The sequence below is a fragment of the Moschus berezovskii genome, chromosome 2 (genome assembly GCF_049115385.1).
Source record: "Moschus berezovskii isolate FMDL1 chromosome 2, NW_MosBer_1.0, whole genome shotgun sequence".
NCBI classification, from domain to species: Eukaryota; Metazoa; Chordata; class Mammalia; order Artiodactyla; family Moschidae; genus Moschus; species Moschus berezovskii.
The window spans coordinates 119,749,985-119,775,202 of record NC_142461.1 but is presented as its reverse complement, the minus strand read 5'-3'; the positions used below and the strand labels follow the sequence as shown (position 1 = coordinate 119,775,202).

At 39.0% G+C, this 25,218-nt stretch overlaps 1 protein-coding gene across 2 annotated transcripts in view; it reads right to left on the bottom strand.

Annotated features, from left to right (window-relative positions):
- The window catches only part of AGPS (alkylglycerone phosphate synthase), a 134,084-nt gene that overhangs the window by 98,788 nt on the left and 10,078 nt on the right, over positions 1-25,218 (bottom strand). The gene's annotated exons all lie outside the window — the stretch shown is intronic.

Here is a 25,218-nt window from a genome sequence, read left to right as displayed (position 1 = left end):
AACACAATAAGCAACCACATTGAAGTACTGTATCAGCATTTAATATATATTTTAGCATGGTACCGTAGTATACTTGGGTCACTGAAATAAACTAACGGTGAATCTTCTTATTGCAAATTCAGTGATGCAGTTTATGATGAAAATAGCTGAAAAAAACTCCAGTCTATGAATAAAGTTACTTGCTTCATTAAAATTTCAAAATACATCACAGGAAGAAAATCTATGTGTGGTGATGAATGTTAACTAGATTTATTATGGTGATAAATTCACAATATACACAAATACTGAAACACTATGCTGTACACCTAAAACCAGTATAATGTTAACATGTCAGATTTACTTCAATTTTTTTTAAATTTCAAAATAAACAAAGATGTACTATTAAAGAGTATCGTAATTCTCAAGGAAGAAAATGACAGCTGACAAGAAAATCTTTTATTCTAATCATAATTCTTTTCCTGATTCAAAGGCTTTTCAAACAAGTAAAATGTTAACACAATACAACTGAACCAAATACAGTCATTAATAGTGTAATGAAATTACCATCTAATCATAAAATTAAGAAAAGAAGCTAGGAATGCTATCTTTAAAATTATAACTGCTATCAATAAAAACTACAGTCACTATACAAAAACAAACAGTTCAAAAACATATGTTTTGTTTTCAAAAACACCTTAAATAGTATCAAATCCAGACATTAGATTTGCAGATGTGCGTGTTATAAACTACCACTCAATATTTTCTTCTTATTTCACAATTCTACCCCACTGTAGAGAGAGGTTTTGCAAGAGAGCTTTTGGAAAAAAATCTCTACAGAAAGATCTCATGACTACCATCATATGACTAATACACACTCGTTGTCTTAATAGGTAATCATACACTTTGCCTTTTTTAATGACTACATTCTCTTCACTTTTATGAATATAACTTAGCTAGCATTTTTATATTTCCATAAGAGAATATGGAGATTTTAGCTAACATCTTTACTTAATATTTTATAATGTATGCATAAATTTTTATATATGAAATGATTATTTTATTAGTGAATTTCAACATTTGCCAGGAAATTGCACACTATAAAATGGTAGTTTGGTATTACACAAAATAAAAGCAAAAAGAGCATTACAGTCATTTTGCCTTGATATTACAATCACTAGCCATGGGAAATTATTTCACTACAGATGACGGATTTGGCATGTTTACACAGCTTAACAATGAACATCATTTTCCTTAAAAATTATACTTAGAATTTAAAAAAATTATCCCCAGATGGCCTCAAAGTAAAAAGTTAAATGTGATTACATGTGTTCACTCTTAACACTTTACAAGAAAAATAAATCGAGTTAAGCAGGAAATATCTGCTGTTGTATACTAAAAAATGAAGACACACTCAAGATTCTGGAAATGAAATTTTCAGTTGGGTAGTATCCTAAAGAACTTCCAAGCTTTCAACCATAGGCTAAGGTACCCTTTTCTCTTTTTTCATTTCAATCAGAAATTCTACCCATGATATAGGCCTACCATATTCATACCAACTTTTGGAGGCTTCCCAGAAGTCTAAATAAAGGCATTTGTAATGCATTAGTGCCTTAAAAAAAAAAAAAATACAAGCCTATGTTACTTAACTACTATATAATTAAAATCTATGTTAGCTCAAAACCAATCTTCTATTATTTTCAAAGTATCCCACATGTTAAATAAAAAGTAGGCAAATTTCCTAGGCTTCTGGTTTTAAACTTTTAAACATATATCCTTTCAAATGATTAATATTTCCTAAGACACTTACACACAACTATGTGACTACCTTAAACTTTAAACTAACTTCTTATATAGAAGAATGTAATGAGAACACTGAAGGGCATTACAGTATTAACATTTTAAAAATTAAAGTAAACCTTTACAAAGTCATAGAATTTGAAAACTAAAAAGGTCCTTAGAAACTATCGAGTTCAACTGCCTATTTTTCACATAAAGAAATGTGAGCCCCATGGAACATACTCCAGGACAGACCACATCTTGGGTCACAAACCAAATTTTAGTAAATTTAAGAAAATTGAAATCGTATCAAGCATCTTCTCTGACCACAACACTATGCAACTAGATATCAATTACAAGAAAAAAACTGTAAGAAACACAAACACATCAAGATTAAACAATGTTTCTAAATAACCAACAGGTTACTGAAGATATCAAAAGGGAAATAAAAAAATTTCCAGAAACAAATGACAATGAAAACACGACAACTCAAAACCTATGGGAAGCAGCAAAAGCAGTTCTAAGAAGGAAGTTTATAGCAATACAATCCTACCTCAAGAAAACAAGAAAAACATCAAATAGACAACCTAACTTTACACCTAAAACAACTGGAAAAAGAACAAAAATCCCCAAAATTAGTAGATGGAAAGAAATCATAACGATCTGAGTGGAAATAAATGAAAAAGAAATGAAAGAAACAATAGTAAAGATTAATAAAACTAAAAGCTAGTTCTTTGATGAGATAAACAAAACTGACAAGCCTTTAGCCAGACTCATCAAGAAAAAAAGAGAGAAGAATGAAATCAACAAGATTAGAAATGAAAAAGGAGAGGTTACAATGGACAATGGAGAAATACAAAGGATTATAAGAGACTATTATGAACAACTATATGGCAATAAAATGGATAACCTGGAAGAAACGGACAGATTCTTAGAAAAGTTAGAACTTGAACTTAGAAAAGTTCAAGACTAAACCAGGAAGAAATAGAAATTATGAACAACTCAGTTACAAGCACTGAAATTGAAGCTGTGATAAAAAAAAATCTCCCAAAAAACAAAAGCCCAAGACCAGATGGCTTCACAGGAGAATTCTATCAAACATTTAGAGAGCACTAAAAAACATCTACTTTGCTTTATTGACTATGTGAAAGCCTTTTGTGTGGATCACAATAAACTGGAAAATTCTGAAAGAAATGGGAATGCCAGACCACCTGACCTGTCTCTTGAGAAACCTGTATGCAGGTCAGGAAGCAACAGTTAGAACTGGACATGGAACAACAGACCAGTTCCAAATAAGAAAAGGAGTACGTCAAAGCTGCATATTGTCACCCTGCTTATTTAACTTATATGCAGAGTACATGATGAGAAATGCTGGGCTGGAAGAAGCACAAGCTGAAATCAAGATTGCTGGGAGAAATAACAATCACCTCAGATATGCAGATGACACCACCCTTATGGCAGAAAGTGAAGAGGAACTCAAAAGTCTCTTGATGAAAGTGAAAGAGGAGAGTGATAAAGTTGGCTTAAAGCTCAACATTCAGAAAACTAAGATCATGGCATCTGGCCCTGTCACTTCATGGGAAATAGATGGGGAAACAGTGGAAACAGTGTCAGACTTTATTTTTGGGGGCTCCAAAATCATTGCAGATGGTGACTGCAGCCATGAAATTAAAAGACGCGTACTCCTTGGAAGGAAAGCTATGACCAACCTAGATAGCATATTAAAAAGCAGAGACATTACTTTGCCAATAAAGGTCCATCTAGTCAAGGCTATGGTTTTTCCAGTGGTCATGTACGGATGTGAGAGTTGGACTGTGAAGAAAGCTGAGTGCCGAAGAATTAATGCTTTTGAAGTGTGGTGTTGGAGAAGACTCCTGAGAGTGCCTTGGACTGCAAGAAGATCCAACCAGTCCATCCTAAAGGAGATCAGTCCTGGGTGTTCACTGGAAGGACTGATGCTGAAGCTGAAACTCCAACACTTTGGCCACCTCATGTGAAGAGTTGACTCATTAGAAAAGATCCCGATGCTGGGAGGGATTGGGGGCAGGAGGAGAAGGGGACGACAGAGGTTGAGATGGCTGGATGGCATCACTTACTCGATGGACATGAGTTTGGGTATACTCTGTGAGTTGGTGATGGACAGGGAGGCCTGGTGTGCTGTGATTCCTGGGGTCACAAAGAGTCGGACACGACTGAGCGACTGAACTGAATGCCTATCCTTCTAAAACTCTTTCAAAAAATTACTGAGAAAGGAACACTTCCAAACTCATTCTACAAGGCCACCATCACCCTGATACCAAAACCAGACAAAAACAACACACATACAAAAAAAACTACAGGCCAACATCACTGATGAATATACATGAAAATTCCTCAACAAAATTTTGGCAAACAGAATTCAGCAACTCATCAAAAAGCTCAAATACCATGATCAAGCTGGGTTTACTGCAGGAATGCAAGGATTCTTCAATATTGCGAATCAACCAATATGATACACTATATTAACAAATTGAAAGATAAAAACCATATGATCATCTCATTAGATGCAGAAAAAGTCTTTGACAAAATTCAGCACCCATTTATGACTAAAATTCTTCAAAAAAATGGGCATAGAAGGAATCTACCTCAACATAGTAAAGGCCATATATGATAAGCCTACAGGAAACATTATTCTCAATGGTGGAACACTGAAAGCATTCCCCCTAAGATCAGGAACAAGACAAGGGTGTCCACTTTCACCACCATTATTCAACATAGTTCTGGAAGTCCTAGTACAGCAATCAGAGAAGAAAAAGAAATAAAAGGAATCCAGTTCAGAAAAGAAGAAGTAAAGTTCTCACTGTCTGCAGATAACATGATACTGTACATAGAAAACCCTAAATATAGTATCAGAAAATTACTAGAGCTAATCAGTGAAATTAGCAAAGTTGCGGGATACAAAATCAATATACAGAAATGAATTGCATTTCTATATACTAACAATGAAAAATCAAAAAAAGAAATTAAGGAATCAATCCCATTCACCACTGCAACAAAAAGAATTAAATATCCAGGAATAAACTTACCTAAGGAGACAAAAGAGCTGTACACAGAAAATTATAAGACACTGATGAAAGAAGTCAAAGATGACATAAACACATGGAGAGATATTTCATGTTCCTGGGTAGGAAGAATCAATGTTGTGAAAATGAGTATACTACCAAATGCAATCTACAGATTCAATGTGATCCCTATCAAATTACCAATGGCATATTTCACAGAACTAGAACAAAAATTTTCACAATTCATATGGAAGCACAGTTCAGTTCAGTTCAGTTCAGTCGCTCAGTCGTGTCCGACTCTCCGCGACCCCATGAATTACAGCACGCCAGGCCTCCCTGTCCATCACCAACTCCCAGAGTACACTCAAACTCATGTCCACAGAGTCGGTGATGCCATCCAGCCATCTCATTCTCCGTCGTCCCCTTCTCCTCCCGCCCCCAACCTTTCCCAGCATCAGAGACTTTTCCAGTGAGTCAACTCGTTGCATGAGGTGGCCAAAGTATTGCAGTTTCAGCTTTATCATCAGTCCCTCCAATGAACATCCAGGATTGATCTCCTTTAGAATGGACTGGTTGGATGTCCTTGCAGTATAAGGGACTCTCAAGAGTCTTCTCCAACACCACAGTTCAAAAGCATCGATTCTTCGGGGATCAGCTTTCTTCACAGTCCAACTCTCACATCCATACATGACCACGGGAAAAACCATTGCCTTGACTAGACGGACCTTGGTTGGCAAAGTAATGTCTCTGCTTTTTAATATACTATCAAGGTTGGTCATAACTTTCCTTCCAAGGAGTAAGCGTCTTTTAATTTCATGGCTGCAATCAGCATCTGCAGTGAGTTTGGAGCCCAAAAAAATAAAGTCTGACACTGTTTCCACTGTTTTTCCCTCTATTTCCCATGAAGTGATGGGACCAGATCCCATGATCTTTGTTTTCTGAATGTTGAGCTTCAAGCCAACCTTTTCACTCTCCTCTTTCACTTTCATCAAGAGGCTTTTGAGTTCCTCTTCACTTTCTGCCATAAGGGTAGTGTCATCTGCATATCTGAGGTTATTGATATTTCTCCCAGCAATCTTGATTCCAGCTTGTGCTTCTTCCAGCCCAGTGTTTCTCATGATGTACTCTGCATATAAGTTAAATAAGCAAGGTGACAATATACAACCTTGATGTACACCTTTTCCTATTTGGAACCAGTCCGTTGTTCCATGTCCAGTTCTAACTGTTGCTTCCTGACCTGCATACAGGCCTCTCAAGAGGCAGGTCAGGTGGTCTGGGATTCCCATCTCTTTCAGCATGTTCCACAGCTTATTGTGATCCACACAGTCAAAGGCTTTGGCATAGTCAATGAAGCAGAAATAGATGTTTTTCTGAAACTCTCTTGCTTTCTCCATGATCCAGCGGATGTTGGCAATTTGATCTCTGGTGCCTCTGTCTTTTCTAAAACCTGCTTGAACATCTGGGAGTTCACGGTTTACATACTGCTGAAGCCTGGCTTGGAGAATTTTGAGCATGACTTTACTAGCGTGTGAGATGAGTGCAATTGTGCGGTAGTTTGAGCATTCTTCGGCATTGCCTTTCTTTGGGATTGGAATGAAGACTGACCTCTTCCAGTCCTGTGGCCACTGCTGAGTTTTCCAAATCTGCTGGCATATTGAGTGCAGCACTTTCACAGCATCATCTTTCAAGACTTGAAATAACTCAATTGGAATTCCATCACCTCCACTAGCTTTGTTAGTAGTGATGCTTTCTAAGGCCCACTTGACTTCACATTCCAAGATGTCTGGCTCTAGGTCAGTGATCACGTTATCACGACTATCTTGGTTGTGAAGATCTTTTTTGTACAGTTCTTCTGTGTATTCCTGCCACCTCTTCTTAATATCTTCTGCTTCTGTTAGGTCCATACCATTTCTGTCCTTTATTGAGCCCATCTTTGCATGAAATGTTCCCTTGGAATCTCTAATTTTCTTGAAGAGGTCTCTTGTTTTTCCTATTCTGTTGTTTTCCTCTATTTCTTTGCATTGATCGCTGAGGAAGGCTTTCTTATCTCTCCTTGCTATTCTTTGGAACTCTGCATTCAGATGCTTATATCTTTCCTTTTCTCCTTTGCTTTTCGCCTCTCTTCTTTTCACAGCTATTTGTAAGGCCTCCTCAGACAGCCATTTCGCTCTTCTGCATTTCTTTTCCATGGGGATGGTCTTGGTCCCTGTCCCCTGTACAATGTCACGAACCTCCGTCCAGAGTTCATCAGGCACTCTATCAATCAGATCTAGTCCCTTAAATCTATTTCCTACTTCCACTGTATAATCATAAGGGATTTGACTGAGGTCATATCTGAATGGTCTAGTGGTTTTTCCTACTTTCTTCAATTTAAGTCTGAATTTCACAATAAGGAGTTCATGATCTGAGCCACAGTCAGCTCCTGGTCTTGGAAGCACAAAAGACCCCAAATAGCCAAAGCAGTTTTGAGAAAAAAGAATGGAGCTAGAGGAATCAACCTTCCTGACTTCAGGTTATACTACAAAGTTATAGTCATCAAGACAGTATGGTACTGGCACAAAAACAGAAATATAGACCAATGGAACAAGATAGAAAGCCCAGAAATAAACACATGCACCTATGGGTACCTTATTTTTGATAAAGGAGGCAAGAATATACAATGAGGCAAAGACATCCTCTTCGATAAATGATGCTTGGAAAACTGGACAGCTACATGTAAAGGAATGAAATTAGAGCACGGTCTAACACCAAACACAAAGATAAACTGAAACTGGATTAAAGACCTAAATGTGAGACCAGAAACTATAAAACTCTTAAGAGGAAAACATAGAACACTCAATGACATAAATCAAAGCAAGATGCTCAATGACCCACCTCCTAGAGTAACAGAAATAAAAACAAAAGTAAACAAGTGGGACCTGAGTAAACTTAAAAGCTTTTGCACAGTAAAGGAAACTATAAGCAAGGTGAAAAGACAACCCTCAGAATGGGAGAAAATAATAGCAAATGAAACAACTGACAAGGGATTAATTTCCAAAATATACAAGCAGCTCATACAACTCAATGCCAGAAAATCAAACAACCCAATCAAAAAGTGGGGAAAACATACAGATGGCTAATAAACACATGAAAAGATGCTCAAGATCGCTCATTATTACAGAAATGCAAATCAAAACTACAATGGGATATCACCTCACAACAGTGTGAATGGCCCTCATTAAAAAATCTACAAACAATAAACGCTGAAAGGGTGTGGAGGAAAGGGAACGCTCTTGCACTGTTCGTGGGAATGTAAATTGATAAAGCCACTATGGAAGATGGTAAGGAGATTCCTTTAAAAATTAGGAATAAAACCACCACATGACCCAGCAATCCCACTCCTAGGCAGATACCCTGAGGAAACCAAAACTGAAAAAGACACATGTATCCCATGTTCATTGCAGCTCTATTTATGATAGCTAGAACATGGAGGCAACCTAGATGTCCACTGACAGATGAATGGATAAAGAAGCTGTGGTACATAAACACAGTGGAATATTACTCGGACATAAAAGGACTGCATTTGGTTCTGTTCTGATGAGGTGGATAAACCTAGAACCTATTATACCAAGTGAAGAGAGTCAGAAAGAGAAAGATAAGTATCATATTCTAACGCACATATAGGGAATCTAGAAAAATGGTACTGAAGAATTTACTTACAGGGCAGCAATGGAGAAACAGACATAGAGAACATATTTATGGACATAGGGAGAGGGTGACATGTATGGAAAGAGTAACGTAGAAACTTACATTACCATGTATAAAATAGACAGCCAATGGGAATTTGCTGTATGGCTTGGGAAACTCAAACAGGGGCTCTGAATCAATCTAGAGGGGTGGGATGGTGCAGGGGATGGAAGGGAGGTTCAAAAGGGAGGGAATAAATGTATGCCTATAGCTGATTCATATTGAGGTTTGACAGAAAACAACAAAATTCTGTAAAGCAATTATCCTTCAATAAAATGCATACCCAAGAGCTCATGATTACACAGCGAAGTTAACTGTGAGCACCAGAAAGTAAACTCTCAGTCTTGCCATTCTTCCTCTTCAGGCATGTAATATTTGAAAACTACTAAGTCATGCTCTCAGGTAACAAAAATGGTTTAAAGGAACCTCTTCTTCATCACATTAACATTTTTCTAAATACTATTACATGTTATTACTATAGTCATTCTTCTGCATTTGACCTAAAGGAAAACATTTAAAAAATCAAGGAATCTGGTTGTATTAGTACACCCAATGACTTATACTCTCTTTATCTACTGGATAATGAATTCTGCCATTCAGAATGACTCCAAACCACTAAAAAACTGAAATGTAGAATGATCAAAGACTCTTCAACTCTCCATAAGATTCAAATAAAAGAATTCAATTCTCAACTAACAACAGAGATCAATTAATCAGACTGATTTCTCAGACTTGCCAATTTTTAGAGCTAACTATAAATTTAATGTCTTCAAAATATAAGACCTCCCTCTTTCTGCCAAGAAAAAAGAAAAGCTGGATCGATTTTACTACACAGACACACAAATCCAATGTTTTACACATTGATATATTGGACCATAGTGCGTCCCAGGTGGCGCAGTGGTAAAAAAATCTCCCTGCCAATGAAGAGATGTCAGAGACCCTGGTTTGATCCCTGGGTTGAGAAGATCCCCTGGAGGAGGAAATGGCAACCCACTTCAATATTTTGCCTGGAAAATTGCATGGACAGAGAAGCCTGGTGGGCTACAGTCCACGGGGTCGCACACAGTCAAAGATGCCTGAGCACAAACATACATATCTGACCACAGTATCAAACAGTGAAAAAGCACCTTGTATTACCTTGCATAACAAAAGAAAAAGGAGACATTAAAATACCATCACATATACACAAGGTGGCAGTATTCTCCCATGCTATACATACTCAGTGGTCTGCATTTCCTAATGCTGTTTTTGCAAAATTTTTAACTGAAATTTAGGGTTAGCATTATCTTTGTCAAAACCATACAATTCCTTCTTCATTCTCAAAATGGTAAGTTTTCATTTTTAAGTCTCTGTATAAACACAGATTAATAGTAACAGTCAGCTTACTATTTCTCTATTAGTGATAAATTGCAAGAATCTTGATATAAATGTATACTTCCTATCATTAGTATTTCTAATCATGATAGTTTTCATTGGCAAATATGCTTTGAGCTATTTTTATTACGTGTAAGCAACAACAAAATAAGTTCAGCTAGCTTGATAACTAAAAATATATACATATATATTTCCAATGTAACTCCAATAATCAAAATTCTAATACAAGATTCTTTACTGCTCAGTTCAGATAAAAACCAAATTTTTCCCTATATTTTCTAACCTAAACAATGAGAAAAAGATCATATGATCTCAGCTTTTGAAAAATAAAAACTAAAGTATGAAACTTAAGCCCTAATGCTGAATTTCTAACTAACCAAGCTCAGGATCAATTAAATTCAAATTAATTCCACATGTATTATAATATTAAGAAGTTTAAAAATTTTTTTTAATCTTCAGTTCAGTTCAGTCGCTCAGTCGTGTCCGACTCTCCGCGACCCCATGAATCACAGCACGCCAGGCCTCCCTGTCCATCACCAACTCCCGGAGTTCATTCAAACTTATGTCCACAGAGTCGGTGATGCCATCCAGCCATCTCATTCTCTGTCATCCCCTTCTCCTCCTGCCCCCAACTTTTCCCAGCATCAGAGTCTTTTCCAGGGAGACAACTCGTTGCATGAGGTGGCCAAAGTTACAAGGGTTTTTTTAGTACTAGTTAAAATCCTTATCTGGTAATGTGTTTAATTATTTTAAAACCCAAATAATCTAAAGAAAATCATAAAAGTGAAGTAAAAAATTAGTGTTGAGAAAGATACCAAGATTTAATAAATATTTCCCTGAAAAGATATGCTACCAAAAAAACCTATAAATGAAACATATTCCTACTAGCTTTTCTTTTTTTTTAATAAAAATCAGAAGTTATTTTATTCATGCAAATTCAGTGCATGATACAATTGGTTGAGGAATATCCCTACTTTACACAGGATATATATTCAGTGTCGGTAAAGATTATCTGTAACCTTTATTTTTTATTCCTAGCAGCTTTTACTTTAAAAATTTTGATGCTGAGGTCCCATTAAAAATACAAAGGCCTAATGAGAGGAGAATTCTGCAGAACAGCATTTACTTGTAAATTTAATTTAAAATGTATATGATTTAAAACACATTTAAAATCATGTTAATATTTAGTCTACAAGTCCTACAAAATTATTTCTAAAAACTCAATAGCAAAACGCCCATACAACTATTTACAAAGCTTATTGTCTCGATCTAAGAGTGCAACTAATCCCCTTTCAAATGCTGCTGCTGCTGCTGCTAAGTCGCTTCAGTCGTGTCTGACTGTGTGCGACCCCATAGACGGCAGCCCACCAGGCTCCTCTGTCCCTGGGATTCTCCAGGCAAGAATACTGGAGTGGGTTGCCTTTCCTTCTCCCCCTTCCAAATAGTTATTAATCTAGGTAGCTTAGCTATATGGAGAAGGAAATAGCAACCCACTCTAGTATTCTTGCCTGGAGAATCCCAGGGACAGAGGAGCCTGCTGGGCTGCCGTCTATGGGGTCACAGAGTCAGACACGACTGAAGCGACTTAGCAGCAGCAGCAGCTTAGCTATAAGTGTAATAATTTATGTATTATAAAAAGAAAGCCCCTTTACAAAAAAGAACTGCTAATTCACTAAGTCATATCGACTCTTTGTGACCACATGTACTACAGACCCCAGGCTCCTCTGTCCATGGGATTTCCCAGGCAAGAATACTGGAGTGGATTGCCATTTCTTTCTCCAGGGGATCTACCTCACCCAGGGATCAAACTCAGGTCTCCTGCATTGCCAGGAGGATTCTTTACCACTGAGCCACCAGGAAAGTCCCCACATAAAAGAACAGAAAAAATCAAACAGAAGACATAGGTAACCACCACTTAATTTACACTGTTACAAATCTCCCAGTTTTAAGACTGTTAAAAAAATTTGACTTAAAAAAAAAGATAAATGTCATCAGGTTTTGAAAGCCTAACACTGTCAAATATCTGAATCACAGAATATTTCCTCTTGCCCTGATATAAAACTCATTAACTCTTCTAACTATATACTTCTATTTCCTACAGAGAAAAACTGGCCTACTGAAGTAGCCAGGAGGCTTGACAATTTTTTCATCGTGAGTTATCTACTGGCACTTCAACTTTTGGTCACTAGTGAAGGGAGTTAACACAAGCAAACTATCTAAGAACAATTAATTCTGGGACCCTAAGACGATCAGGTTTCTGAACAGGTCAACAAGATAACAGTGCATTTTCCCTGCAAAGTCTGGATATTATCATGCAACCCTTTGAACTTCAATATGAATTTCAATCTTCTACAATATCCCCTAAATTAAAACTCTACCTGCCATAATAAAAATCTGGCCCTTCCATATAATAAGTCAGTTTTCTCACTTTAGCCTGTGTGATAGTGTAAATGGGATTATACATAAGATTTTGGACACACGAAGTTGTCAGCAAGAACATGGAAACGAGGAACAGGTAGGCATTACTGGTAAACCGCTCCACAGAGCAATGGTGTGCTAACTTTTCGTATGTAATGTCATTTCCACGGCTCAGCTATACAACTCCTGGGTATACTTTGGGGAGTAATTCACACATAGTTCCATCAGGAAACATGTGTGATATAATCTCCAGAGTATTATTTGTAAGAATAGCTGGAGGCAACCACTGGCAAAATGAGTGCTGCTGCTAAGTCGCTTCAGTCGTGTCCGACTCTGTGCGACCCCATAGACAGCAGCCCCCCAGGCTCCCCCATCCCTGGGATTCTCCAGGCAAGAACACTGGAGTGGGTTGCCATTTCCTTCTCCAATGCGTGAAAGTGAAAAGTGAAAGGGAAGTTGCTCAGTTGTGTCCGACTCTTAGCGACCCCATGGACTGCAGCCTACCAGGCTCCTCTGTCCATGGGATTTTCCAGGCAAGAGTACTGGAGTGGGGTGCCATTGCCTTCTCCGGCAAAATGAGTGAGTAGTAAGTAAATGTCCTGAAATACTGAGTTGGCCAGAAAGTCTGTTCAGTTTTTCCTGCAAGATACTAACAGAAAAACCCGAACGAACCTTTCGGCCAACCCAATACTATGCAGCAATCAGAAACAGAGAGGTAGATAAATACACTCAATATATACAGAAATATGAAGCTTTTTTAACAGTTCAGTTCAGTCGCTCAGTCGTGTCCGACTCTTTGCGACCCCATGAATCACAGCACGCCAGGCCTCCCTGTCCATCACCAACTCCCGGAGTTCACTCAAACTCACGTCCGTCGAGTCGGTGATAGTGAATGCAAAAGGGGAAATAATATGATCTATAGCATAAGACCATTTAAGCAAATTAAAAATACACACACTAAATAATGTTGCATATTTTATAAAACACATATACACATATTTAAGAATATTCAAGGGTACCCGTGGGAAAGGGGAGATGGGATGAGAAATCAGAGACTGAGGAAATAAAAATAAGAGTCCTCCCATTTGTTCACAGGCAAATGCCATGAACTAAAAAAGTGTTATTACCACAACTCTGAACCTGAAGCAAATACATAGCTCAACCCTTTGAGTCTCAGTGCAGTTCTCTATATTCCAAGAAAACAATCCTTTCTTTGACATACATACAGAAATTCCATGATGGTTCATTATAAAACCCATTGCTGGTTTACTTAGCAATCTCTACAAGTTGCTGTTTTCTTTTTAAATGACAGAATTCCATTACAAATGAGTCAGCATCAAATATACAGCAAATCAAATATATATTTAATTTCCTACAGTCAACTCTTTATAGTTTGTAAGACTCTGGTACTGTGAAGAAATTTTTTAAGACCTGAATTCAAAGGCCAAGAGTTATGTCCCTAATGTCCAATTCCTATTATACTCGATATAAATTAATGAATGGAGAAAAAAGCAATATGCAGGTGTGGGGGAAGTCTTTAGAGGCACAAAGAGGCCTGAGGTAAATAAAGCAAGGACAGTGTCACCTCTTGAGAGAACAACCTGGACTCATTACTCATTGCAGTCTGCTTGGGTATGTTTCCTTACCCCCACACTTGTCTTGCACCCTACCATAGTCTACCAACTGGAAATTCATTATTGTTTGAATTGAATTGTTTCAATGTGGTTTGAATTGTTTCAATTTCCATATTGAAAATGAAAACAAAGTATCAGTCGGAGAATCCCATTGACAGAGGAGCCTGGTGGGCTATAGTCCGTAGGGCCGCAAAGAGTCAAGACACGATTGAAGCGACTTAGCAGCAGCAGCAGTGTACACGTACACACACACACACACACACACACACACACAGAGTCAAGACACGATTGAAGCAACTTAGCAGCAGCAGCAGTACACACACACACCAGCAGCAGTACACACACACACACACACACACACACACCCCCACACACACACACCCTGCTACCTGCCACAGTCATTCTACTGTTCACTCTCATGTGTCGGTCTGTGTAACTGAGGAAAACAGCCCAAATAGAAATCAGGAAACTGTCTCAGCAAAAGACAAAGAACAAGGATATACTTCCCTTGACTGTGTGTGCTCCCTGAACTATACTTCAAATTTGTTTTATCCACTGTCCACTTATGATCTAATCAATGTGTCTATTTAGGTAATCAATTCCAGAATTTCTCTACAATGAGCTAGGAAAATGTCACTTAACTTTCATTGCTCTCTCCGGCTTGCTGGAAAATAGAAAAGGAACTTTATCACAAACTTACTGTACTGACCAACCTGTAAGGGACCAAAGACCATTTATGCTACAGCCTTTCATTTTTGCAAACACTATAAAACCAAACAAGACATTATGAATGTCTCTAAAAATCTGTATGTAATTTTACCATGAAAACCAAGCCTCTAAGTTTCCTTTCTTAGCTGTCCTCCAGGGGACAACTCAATACCTTGAGAAGACCCAAAAAGGCCAAGACTGGAGTCCACTTCTGCTTGATATACATGGTATTCTAGCTGTAACAAGTGCTTTTTTTTTTTAACTTAAAATAGTAACAATAATAAGCAGCAGCCCCTTCTACTTTAAACGACAAGTAGTTGGGATTGTTATCTTTGCTCTGGCAAACCCACAGAAAAAAATGGACACCACAAAGTTTCAGTTCAGTTCAGTCGCTCAGTCGTGTACGACTCTTTGCGACCCCATGAATCACAGCACACCAGGCCTCCCTGTCCATCACCAACTCCCAGAGTTCACTCAAACTCATGTCCATCGAGTCGGTGATGCCATCCAGCCATCTCATTCACTGTCGTCCCCATCTCCTCCTGCCCCCAATCCCTCCCAGCATCAGAGTCTTTTCCAGTGAGTCAACTCGTTGCATAAGGTGGCCAAAGTACTGGAGTTTCAGCTTTAGCACCACAAAGTTTAGGGGAGAGAAAAGGAAATACTAAAAGCAGGACCCAATCACAATCACAGAGGTTCTCAAACTTCTTGGGAGTATAAATATTACCTTGGGTGTTCATTTTAAAATCAGAGTCCTGATGTGGAGAAAAGGGAACCCTCATGCAGTGTTGGTAGGAATATAAATGGTGTGGCCATTATGGAAAACAGTGGGGAAGTTCCTCAAAAAAATTAAAAACAGAATTACCATATGCTCCTGGAATTCTACTCCTAAGTATTCACCCAAAAAAAAAAAAAAAAAACACTAATTTGAAAAGAGATATGAGTCCCTATGTTCACTGCATTATTATTTACAATAGCCAAAATTGTAGCCAACACCTACAGAGACATGACTGACATACATATAATGGAATATAATTCAGCCACAAAATAGAATGAAATCTTGCTATCTGCAGCAACATGCATGTACAGACCTAGAGGGTATTATCTTAAGTGAAATAACTCAGAGAAAGACAAATACTGCATGATTTCACTTATATGTGGGAATCTAAAAGACAAAACAAATGAACAAAGTCACAGCAACAGAATCATGGGTACAGAGAACAAACAGGTGGTTGTCAGAGGGGAGAGGGATGAGAAATAGGTGAGGGGGATTAAGAGGGACAAACTTCTAGTTACAAAATAAATGAGTCACAGGTATGAAGTGTACAGTAGGGGGAATATAGCCAGTAATAATACAAATGATTTAAAACCAAGTTGCTCTCACCCAAACTATCAAAATATCAGAAGGGACTGGCATTGAAGGAAAGGAGCAAAGAAGAAAAACTTTTAACTCACTGGATTATAGGAGAGGACTGACCTGAGGAGAGTTTTGTAACAAAACAGGGCAGCAAGAGGACAAAGTGGGGGCACTCCCTCCGTGGAAGACAGGAGAAGGGGGAACAGGGAGTGGAGATTTGGTTACATGACGAGGAGGTGGACAGAGTTATACCCAAATTGTATAATGGATTATGTGAAAGTGAAAGAGGAGAGTGAAAAGGTTGGCTTAAAGCTCAACATTCAGAAAACGAAGATCATGGCATCTGGTCCTATCACTTCATGGGAAATAGATGGGGAAACAGTGGAAACAGTGTCAGACTTTATTTTGGGGGGCTCCAAAATCTCTGCGGATGCTGATTGCAGCCATGAAATTAAAAGACGCTTGCTCCTTGGAAGGAAAGTTATGACCAACCTTGATAGTGTATTAAAAAGCAGAGACATTACTTTGCCAACCAAGGTCCGTCTAGTCAAGGTTATGGTTTTTCCCATGGTCATGTATGGATGGGAGAGTTGGACTATGAAGAAAGCTGATCACCAAAGAATTGATGCTTTTGAACTGTGGTGCTGGAGAAGACTCTTGAGAGTCCCTTGGACCGCAAGGAGATCCAACCAGTCCATTCTAAAGGAGATCAGTCCTGGGTGTTCACTGGAAGGACTGATGCTAAAGCTGAAACTCCAATACTCTGGCCACCTCATGTGAAGAGTTGACTCACTGGAAAAGAGTCTGATGCTGGGAGGGATTAGGGGCGGGAGGAGAAGGGGACGACAGAGAATGAGATGGTTGGATGGCATCACCAACTCGATAGAGGTGAGTCTGAGTGAACTCCATGAGTTGGTGATGGACAGGGAGGCCTGGCGTGATGTGATTCATGGGGTCGCAGAGAGTCGGACACGACTGAGCGACTGAACTGAACTGATGCTGGAAAGGGGAATGAAAGCTATACAGAGACAATATTTACTGATCCAAATTCTGGAAAGTTGATCTCTTATAGAAATTTTTCCTAGTTAATACATATTAAAAGGGTTACAAAGCATAAAAGTTAAGACAACGATTTATCAGATAATTTGTCTTCAGGATAACAATATCTTTCTTCACATTCCAATATATGTGGTCACCAAGGCCACATACCAAGTAGAAGCAGCAGTGGGCCATGGCTCCTAAGAGCAATGGGAAAGAGCTGCGAAGTGAGAAAGAGCACAAGGGAGGCCAGCATGTGCGTGACACCGACCGGCAGCTTCCCATGCAGCGTGAGAAACACTGATGCTCTCTGCTCTTCGGCTTCTTCCTTCCTCTCCAATGCATCAGGCGGTTCCATTGCTCAGTCGTGTCCTGCTCTCTGCGACCCCGTGGACTGCAGCACGCCAGGCTTCCCTGTCCATCACCAACTCCCGCAGCCTGCTCAAACTCATGTCCACTGAGTCGATGATGCCATCCAACCTTCTCATCCTCTGTCATCCCCTTCTCCTCCTGCCCTCAATCTTTCCCAGCATCAGGGTCTTTTCCCTATGTCAATTCTTCGCATCAGGTGGCCAAAGTATTGGAGTTTCAGCTTCAGCATCACTCCTTCCAATGAATATTCAGAACTGATTTCCTTTAGGATGGACTGGTTGGATCTTCTCTCAGTCCAAGGAACTCTCAAGAGTCTTCTCCAACATCACAGTTCAAAAGCATCAATTCTTCAGTGCTCAGCTTTCTTTATAGTCCAACTCTCTCATCCATACATGACTACTGGGAAAACCATAGCTTTAACTAGACGGACCTTTGTCGGCAAAGTAATGTCTCTGCTTTTTATATGCTGTCTAGGCTGGCCACAGCTTTTCTTCCAAGGAGCAGTCGTCTTTTAATTTCATGGCTGCAGTCACCATATGCAGTGATTTTGGAGCCCAAGAAAATAAAGTGTCAGTGTTTCCACCTCTAATGCATAAAGTGACATTTATTAAAGAAATCTCTTCTTGCTATTAAAATGCCATGTTCTCCACTCCCTACTTCCATATTCTTCCACTTCCAGTAGGACTTCTTCTGCTTGCTGTGCTTCCACCTTCAGAAACTATTTCAGCACACGATCCTATTACTCCTTTCTATACAATGTACTTCAGTAGTAATAGTATTGCATAACACTTTAAACTTTCCTAAAGATTATCTCATTTCCTTCTCACCTCAATCCAATGATGTAGGTGTTATTATCTCTATTTAAGTCATGAGAAAACAAGTTGAGAGTCAGTAAACTTTGCAGGGTCACATAAACAGGACACTTCACAATGAGGATTTAAATCTTGGTCTTCTGACTCCAACACTCCTTAACTATCAAGCTATGATTTCAACTTCACAGTATGTTTAAATTTTTTCAAAATAATATATTGGGAGAAAAAGGAAACTGCTGACAGTATAATCCTTAAAGTGCATCTCCTCATATAGAGGGATCTGCCCAAACAGTAAGTAAGAGCCAACTGAGTAAGTATGGACTGAGCGACTAACACTTTCCCTTTTCTTTCACACAGGATTTACTGATAACAATAAGCAGTTTAAATCTGCACATCTAAGCCAGCTGCCTCACATCTCTCTCCTCCTCATTGCCTCAGAGAACCAGAGTCAAGAAAAGTTTCCTAGGCTTCCTACGGTCATGTTTTGGTTTCTCCTTAGCAACCCAGGACAAAACATATAATTTTTTTTTTATCTGAATTTCTAGAAAGTTGCTTTCTTAAATTATAAGATTGAAATCAGCTCAAACATGACAGCAGTCATTCTCCTAGGATTCCAATAATGTCCAATTCTTCATTTTTGGTCAAAGTAAAAGCTCCAGGACTACATGTTATATTGCATGATACTCTAATTTTTTTTTAGAGTTACTGTCCATATGAGAAATCATGGGGAAGAGGTAACAAACCCAACGTGCCCTTTCCTCAATTCTCAAAAACAAAAAGAAAAGATCCCCAAAACAATAATCCTGAAGTCTAGTGTCAAATACACAAAGGTTTTCCAGAGAATGGTACGAGATGTGGAAGTCAGAAAATATAATGTGAGTAAGAGACCTTGCCTAAAACAAAAGAGACAGGAAAATCAGAAGTCGAGATTTTAAAGGTACAGACACACAGCGGTTGGAGGCGGGATGTTACGTATGACTTGACTTTAGCTACACTAGTCTGTTTACTCTCCAAAGATGACACGTGTGCACCTCCTCTTAGGGTGTCTTGCACACACTATTCTTCTGCCTGGAATGCTCATCTGACTAGATACGAATACAGCTAAATGCTGTCATCTTCAAATATCTGTTCAAATGCCATGTTCTCCAATAACATCCTATGAAAATCTGAACCCTACCTCCTAACTCTGCTCCACTTTTTTCTTTTTCCACAGCACTTATCTTCTACAAGACTTTATAGTTTAACTAAACATAATAATTACCCATTTCACTCATTAAAATGTAAACTCCATGAGGGCAAAAACTTTTGTCCATTTTGTTGACTGATGCAGCCCAAGGACCTAGAACACAAGTGACTGATCAATACTTGCTTAATGTGCAAAATGAGTGTGAGGAAGATTGTGAAGAAAAAATGAGTACAACTTGGTAATATCAGTACAGAATCAAGAAAAAAGCTCTAGATTCGAGAGAAAAGATCTGGACTCAAATCTAAGCTCTACTCTTACTAGCTAACAAGTGACTATTTTCTGGCAAGTGTCTATGAGCTTCAGTTACTAATCTATAAAATGTGTGATTGTGAGGATCAGATGAGATAAACATGTACAAAAGCATAAGAGGGACCATAGAATTATTAATTTGAATAAATTAATTCAAAAGAGAGTTTAATCTTAAAAGAATGAAAGAGGGGCATGGCCAAGATGGCAGAGTAGGAAGACCCTGAGCTAATCTTCTCCCACAGGAATACCAAAATTACAACTATTTACAGAGCAACTATCCATGATGCAGAAAAGGTTTCCTATAACTTTGGATACAAGGAAGCAACCATAAAATAGGTAAGCGGGGCAGAGACATTTTATACTCAAGACCCACAAGCCCAGACAGGCAATCCACAATCAGAAGGATAATGGAATCCATGGAGAGGTTCTCCTCAAGGACTGAGGGGTTTGAGGCCCACATTGGACATCCCAGCGGCGTCCTGCACTGGGAAAACGAGCCCCCAGGATGGCTGCTGGCTTTGAAAGCCAGTGGGACTTGCACATGGGACAGCTGGAGGGCTACAGGAACAGAGACTCCACTCTCTAGGGGTGCATGCAAAATCGCACACACTCTTAGTCCCAGCATACAGGCAGAAATTTGAAAGGAGACTTGGGTTAGACCTGCTTGCTAATCTCTGCAAACTTCCTGGGAGAGGCAGGAGGCAACTGGGACTCGCCCTGGGGACAGACATTGGTGCAGTATTTTGACAAGCTCATTCTACCATGAAAAGGACAGCACTGCAAAGTGCCATTCTGGATTCCTCCCTCTAACATATTAGCACTTGGGGCTTACTTATCAACCAGTGGACAGGCACCAGCCCCAGGATTTCCCAGGCCAATACACAGCCAGCCACATAGGAATGAGGCAGAAAAAGGAAACAGAGAATATATTCAAACAAAGCGACAAGTCAAAATCCCAGAATAACTAAACATAGTGGAGATAAGCAATCTACTCAATAAGGTTCAAGGTAATAATCATATAAATGCTCAACAAACTTAGGAGAAGAATGAACACAGTGAAAAGTTTAACAAAGAGAAAACAGAGAAGAACCAGAAATAAAAACATACAATAACTAAAATTTTAAAGTACACTAGAATCAATACAGAGGAACAGATCAATAAACTAGAAGACAGAGCAGTGGAAATCACCCAAGCTGAATAGAAAGAAGAAAAAAGAATTTTTAAAAAAATGCAGTTTAAGAGATCTCTAGAACAATGTCAAATGTACTAACATCTCATTATAGCTGTCTCTGAAGACAGAAAGGGGTACAGAATATATTCAAAACTTCCCTAACCTGGGAAAGGAAACAAACATTCAGGGTTAGGAAGCACAGACAGTCCCAAATACGATCAAACCAAAAAGGACTATGCCAAGACACACTGTAAGTAAAATGGCAAAAATTAAAACTAAAGAAGAAGAGAATATTAAAAAAACAGCAAGGGGAAAGCAGTAAGTTACGGACAGAGGAACTCCCATAAAACTATCAGCTGATTTTTCAGTAGAAACTCTACAGGCCAGAAGGGAGTGGTATGATACATATGTAAAGTGATAAAAGGGAAAAACCTAGACCAAGAATACTCTCCCTGAAAAACCTTTCATTCAGATTTGAAAGAAAGACTAAGAATTTCACAAACAAGCAAAAAGGTACAAGAGTTTAGCACCGTGAAACCAGCTTTGTAGGAAACGTTAAAGGAACTTCTCTAAGCAGAAAGTAAAGGCCACAACTAGAAATATGAAAAGCACTGGGCCTTCTCCGGCAGTCCAACAGTTAAGATTCTGTGTTTCCACTGCAAGGTGATGGGCTCAACTCCTGATTGGGGAACTAAGATCCTTCATGCCCTGTGGCATGGCCAGGAAAAAAAAAAAAAGGAAAGTATTCAATGCAAAAGGAAAAATCTCATTGGTAAAGGCAATTATACAGTAAAGATAGTAGATCAACCACTTATAAAGCTAACCAGAAGGTTAAAAGACAAAAGTAGCAAAAATCACCTGTATCTACAATAAGTGTGCATCCACAAAAAGAATGTTAACATATGATGTTAAAATTAAAAATGGGGGAGGTGGGAAAATTGCAGAACTGTTAAAATACATTTGAAATTCAGAAACCAACAACTTAAAATAACCAAGTATAAATGATTGCTATATGTGTGTCTCATGGGGGATTTCCCTAGTGGTCCAGTGATTAAGAATCTGCCTTCTAATTAGAGGGCGTAGGTTCAATCTCTTGTTGGGGAATTAAGATTCCACATGCCACAGGGTAACTAAGCCCATGCACCACAACCAGAGAAGCCCACGTTAACTGCTGACCATGTACACTTCAGAGCCCACGTGCCACAACTACTGAGGCCATGTGCCCTAAGTAGAGAGGCTGAATGAATGCACCGACTAGAAAAGCCTGTGTGCAGCAACTAGGGAAGCCTGCACACCACAATGAGGAGCCCATGCTGCAACAAAGACCTAATACAACCAAAAACAAACATAAATAAATCTCACAGGAACCTCAAACCAAAAATCTGTAATAGATACACATACAGAAGAGAAAGGAATCTGAAATAACACTAAAGATAATAATCAAATCAGAAGAGAGGAGAGCAAAAAGAAGAAAGGAAAAACAAACTACCAAAAACACCCCCACAACAATTAACGAAATGGTAATAAGTACACTGCTGTTGTTGTCAGTCACTAAGTTGTCTCTGACTCCTCTGTGACACCCTAGACTGTAGCCACCAGACTCCTCTGTCCATGGGATTCTCCAGGCAAGAATACTGGAGCGGACTGCGTGTCCTTCTCCAGGGGGTCTTCCTGTAGCATTATGTACAAAGCCCAAGATATGGAACTGTCTATCAGTAGGTGAAGAGGTGATAAAATATATGAGGACTTCCCTGGGGGTCCAGTGGTGAAGAAGCCCCCTTGTAGTGCAGGGGATGTGGGTGGGTTCAATCTCTGGTTGGGAACTAAGATCCCATATGCCCCTGAGCAACTAAGACCGCGTGCTGCAACTACTGAGCCTGCGCACCACTAGCAGAGAGTCCACGTGCCACAGCAAAGATCCACCGTGCTGAAACTAAGACGTGACACAACCAAATAAGGAAATAAAACACATCAGTTCAGTTCAGTTCAGTTCAGTCGCTCAGTCGTGTCCGACTCTCCGCGACCCCAAGAATCACAGCACGCCAGGCCTCCGGTATACTTGGCCATTAAAAAAAGAGTGAAGTCTTGCCATTTTTGATGACATGGATGGACCTAGAGGGAATTATGCTATGTGAAATAAGTCAGACTGAGAAAGACAAGTACTGTATGACTTCACCTATATGTGGGATCTAAAAACAAAACAAACGAACAAACATAAAATAGAAAAAATGAGACTCATTCATACAGAGAACAAACTGGCAATGGCTGCCAAGGGGAAGGGGGTTGGGGAGATAGGTGAAATAGGTGAGGGAGATTAAGAAGTACAAACTTCCAGTTATAAAAAAAATAAGTTATAGAGATGTAATGTACAGTTAAGGATTATAAGTCAATAATATCGTAATAACTCTCCATGGTAACAGAGGGCTTCCCTGGTGGCTCAATAGAAAAGAATCCACCTGCCTATGCAGGAGACAGTGGTTCCATCCCTGGGTCAGGAAGATCCCCTGGAGAAGGAAATGACAACCCACAGCAGTATCCTTGCCTGGGAAAGCTCATGGACAGAGAAGCCTGGCGGGCTACAGTCCATGGGGTCGCAAAGAATCAGACATGACTTAGTGGCTAACCAACAACAACGGTAACAAGTAAGTAGACTTACCGTGGTGGAACATTTTGTAATGTATTTTGTATAAAAATATCAAACCACTATGTCGTACACCTGAAGCTACTGTAACATTGTTAAATCAATCATCCTTCAATTTTTAAAAGTTGGGGGGTGGGGGGAAATGGGAAGCAGTTCAAGAGTAAGGCTAACACTTACAGAAATAAGAGAACTCAGAACAGTAAGGTCATCGAGGAACAAGAAAGGACAGGTAATGAGTTAAGTTTCAAAATATCGCTGTGCTAATGTATCACTAGCTTTATGTGCCTATTTAAATTAATTAAAAGTATACAAAATTTAAAACTTGGCTCCTCAGTCACCTTAGCTGCATTTCAAGTGCTTAATGGCCACATGTGCTTAGTGGCTACCATATTGAACAGTGCAGACCACAGAACATCTACATTATCACAGAAAGCGCTGCTGCTGCTAAGTCACTTCAGTCGTGTCCGACTCTGTGTGACCCCATAGACGGAAGCCCACCAGGCTCCCCTATCCCTGGGATTCTCCAGGCAAGAACACTGGAGTGGGTTGTCATTTCCTTCTCCAATGTGTGAAAGTGAAAAGGGAAAGTGAAGTCGCTCAGTCATGTCTGACTCGTAGCAACCCCATGGACTGCAGCCTACCAGGCTCCTCCGTCCCTGGGATTTTCTAGGCAAGAGTACTGGAGTGGCTTCCCATTGCCTTCTCCACAGAAAGCACTAGTGGAGAGTAATTTACAAAATTTAAGTTGACAACAGAATAGAATTCAAGTGGGTGTCATTTTAATATCCCTGAAGCTAGATGTAATATCCCTGATGCTAAAAAGCTCAAACACCTTCAGAAGAAATTCAAAATTCAATCGCATGATCAATCTGAGTGGGCGTCATAAACTGTGAATATAAAAATTAAATAATTTGTATTACTTGGTTACAAGATCCTGAGATATATGAATACTCCCCACTTGATGGCATGGCTGACATGGCAACTATAAATAGTTTGGAGAGTCCCAGTAAAGTTACGAAAAGAACCTGGTCAGCATCCTGGCCCAAATATCTGGTTAGTAACTTGAGAAAGGCTCGCAAGGCCAAATATTATATACAACACAGTATGTTTCCTAGTCAGCGTGAAGATGATCTCACTCAAGAAGCAACACTCCCTTGTCAAAAGTCACTGCAGGTACCTATAACTGTAACAGCTTTCCTTTTGAGTAAGCATATTTCAACTACAGAAAGACCTAGAATTAATATACAGATGCTTAAGAGAATCAAAGTCAGATGTTAATAATTGTAAGAAAGTTAAACAAAAACCGATCTTCTACATACTTACAAAATTTAACAGCATCTGGCCTGTAAGAATTGACTGACTTGTAACAAATTTAAAATGTGTAACTGAGTCACAGACTTATATTTTTAAGTGGAAATCTTTTAAGTTCATAGTTAAGTTTATCTGAACACTTTAAAGACTTTACGGTCACTGTGTTTACAAATTCAATTCAATATGTTTATAAGAATGATTTAGTACCTAGTATCATTTTGTTTATTACCACAGACAATTGATGTACTTAAGAAAATTGAATATATTAAATACTATTTTAATTACTTTAGCCTATTTTTATACAATAACAGCAATAAAAACACTAGTTTGACTTGTACTTCATATTGTAAATAAATAAATAACCA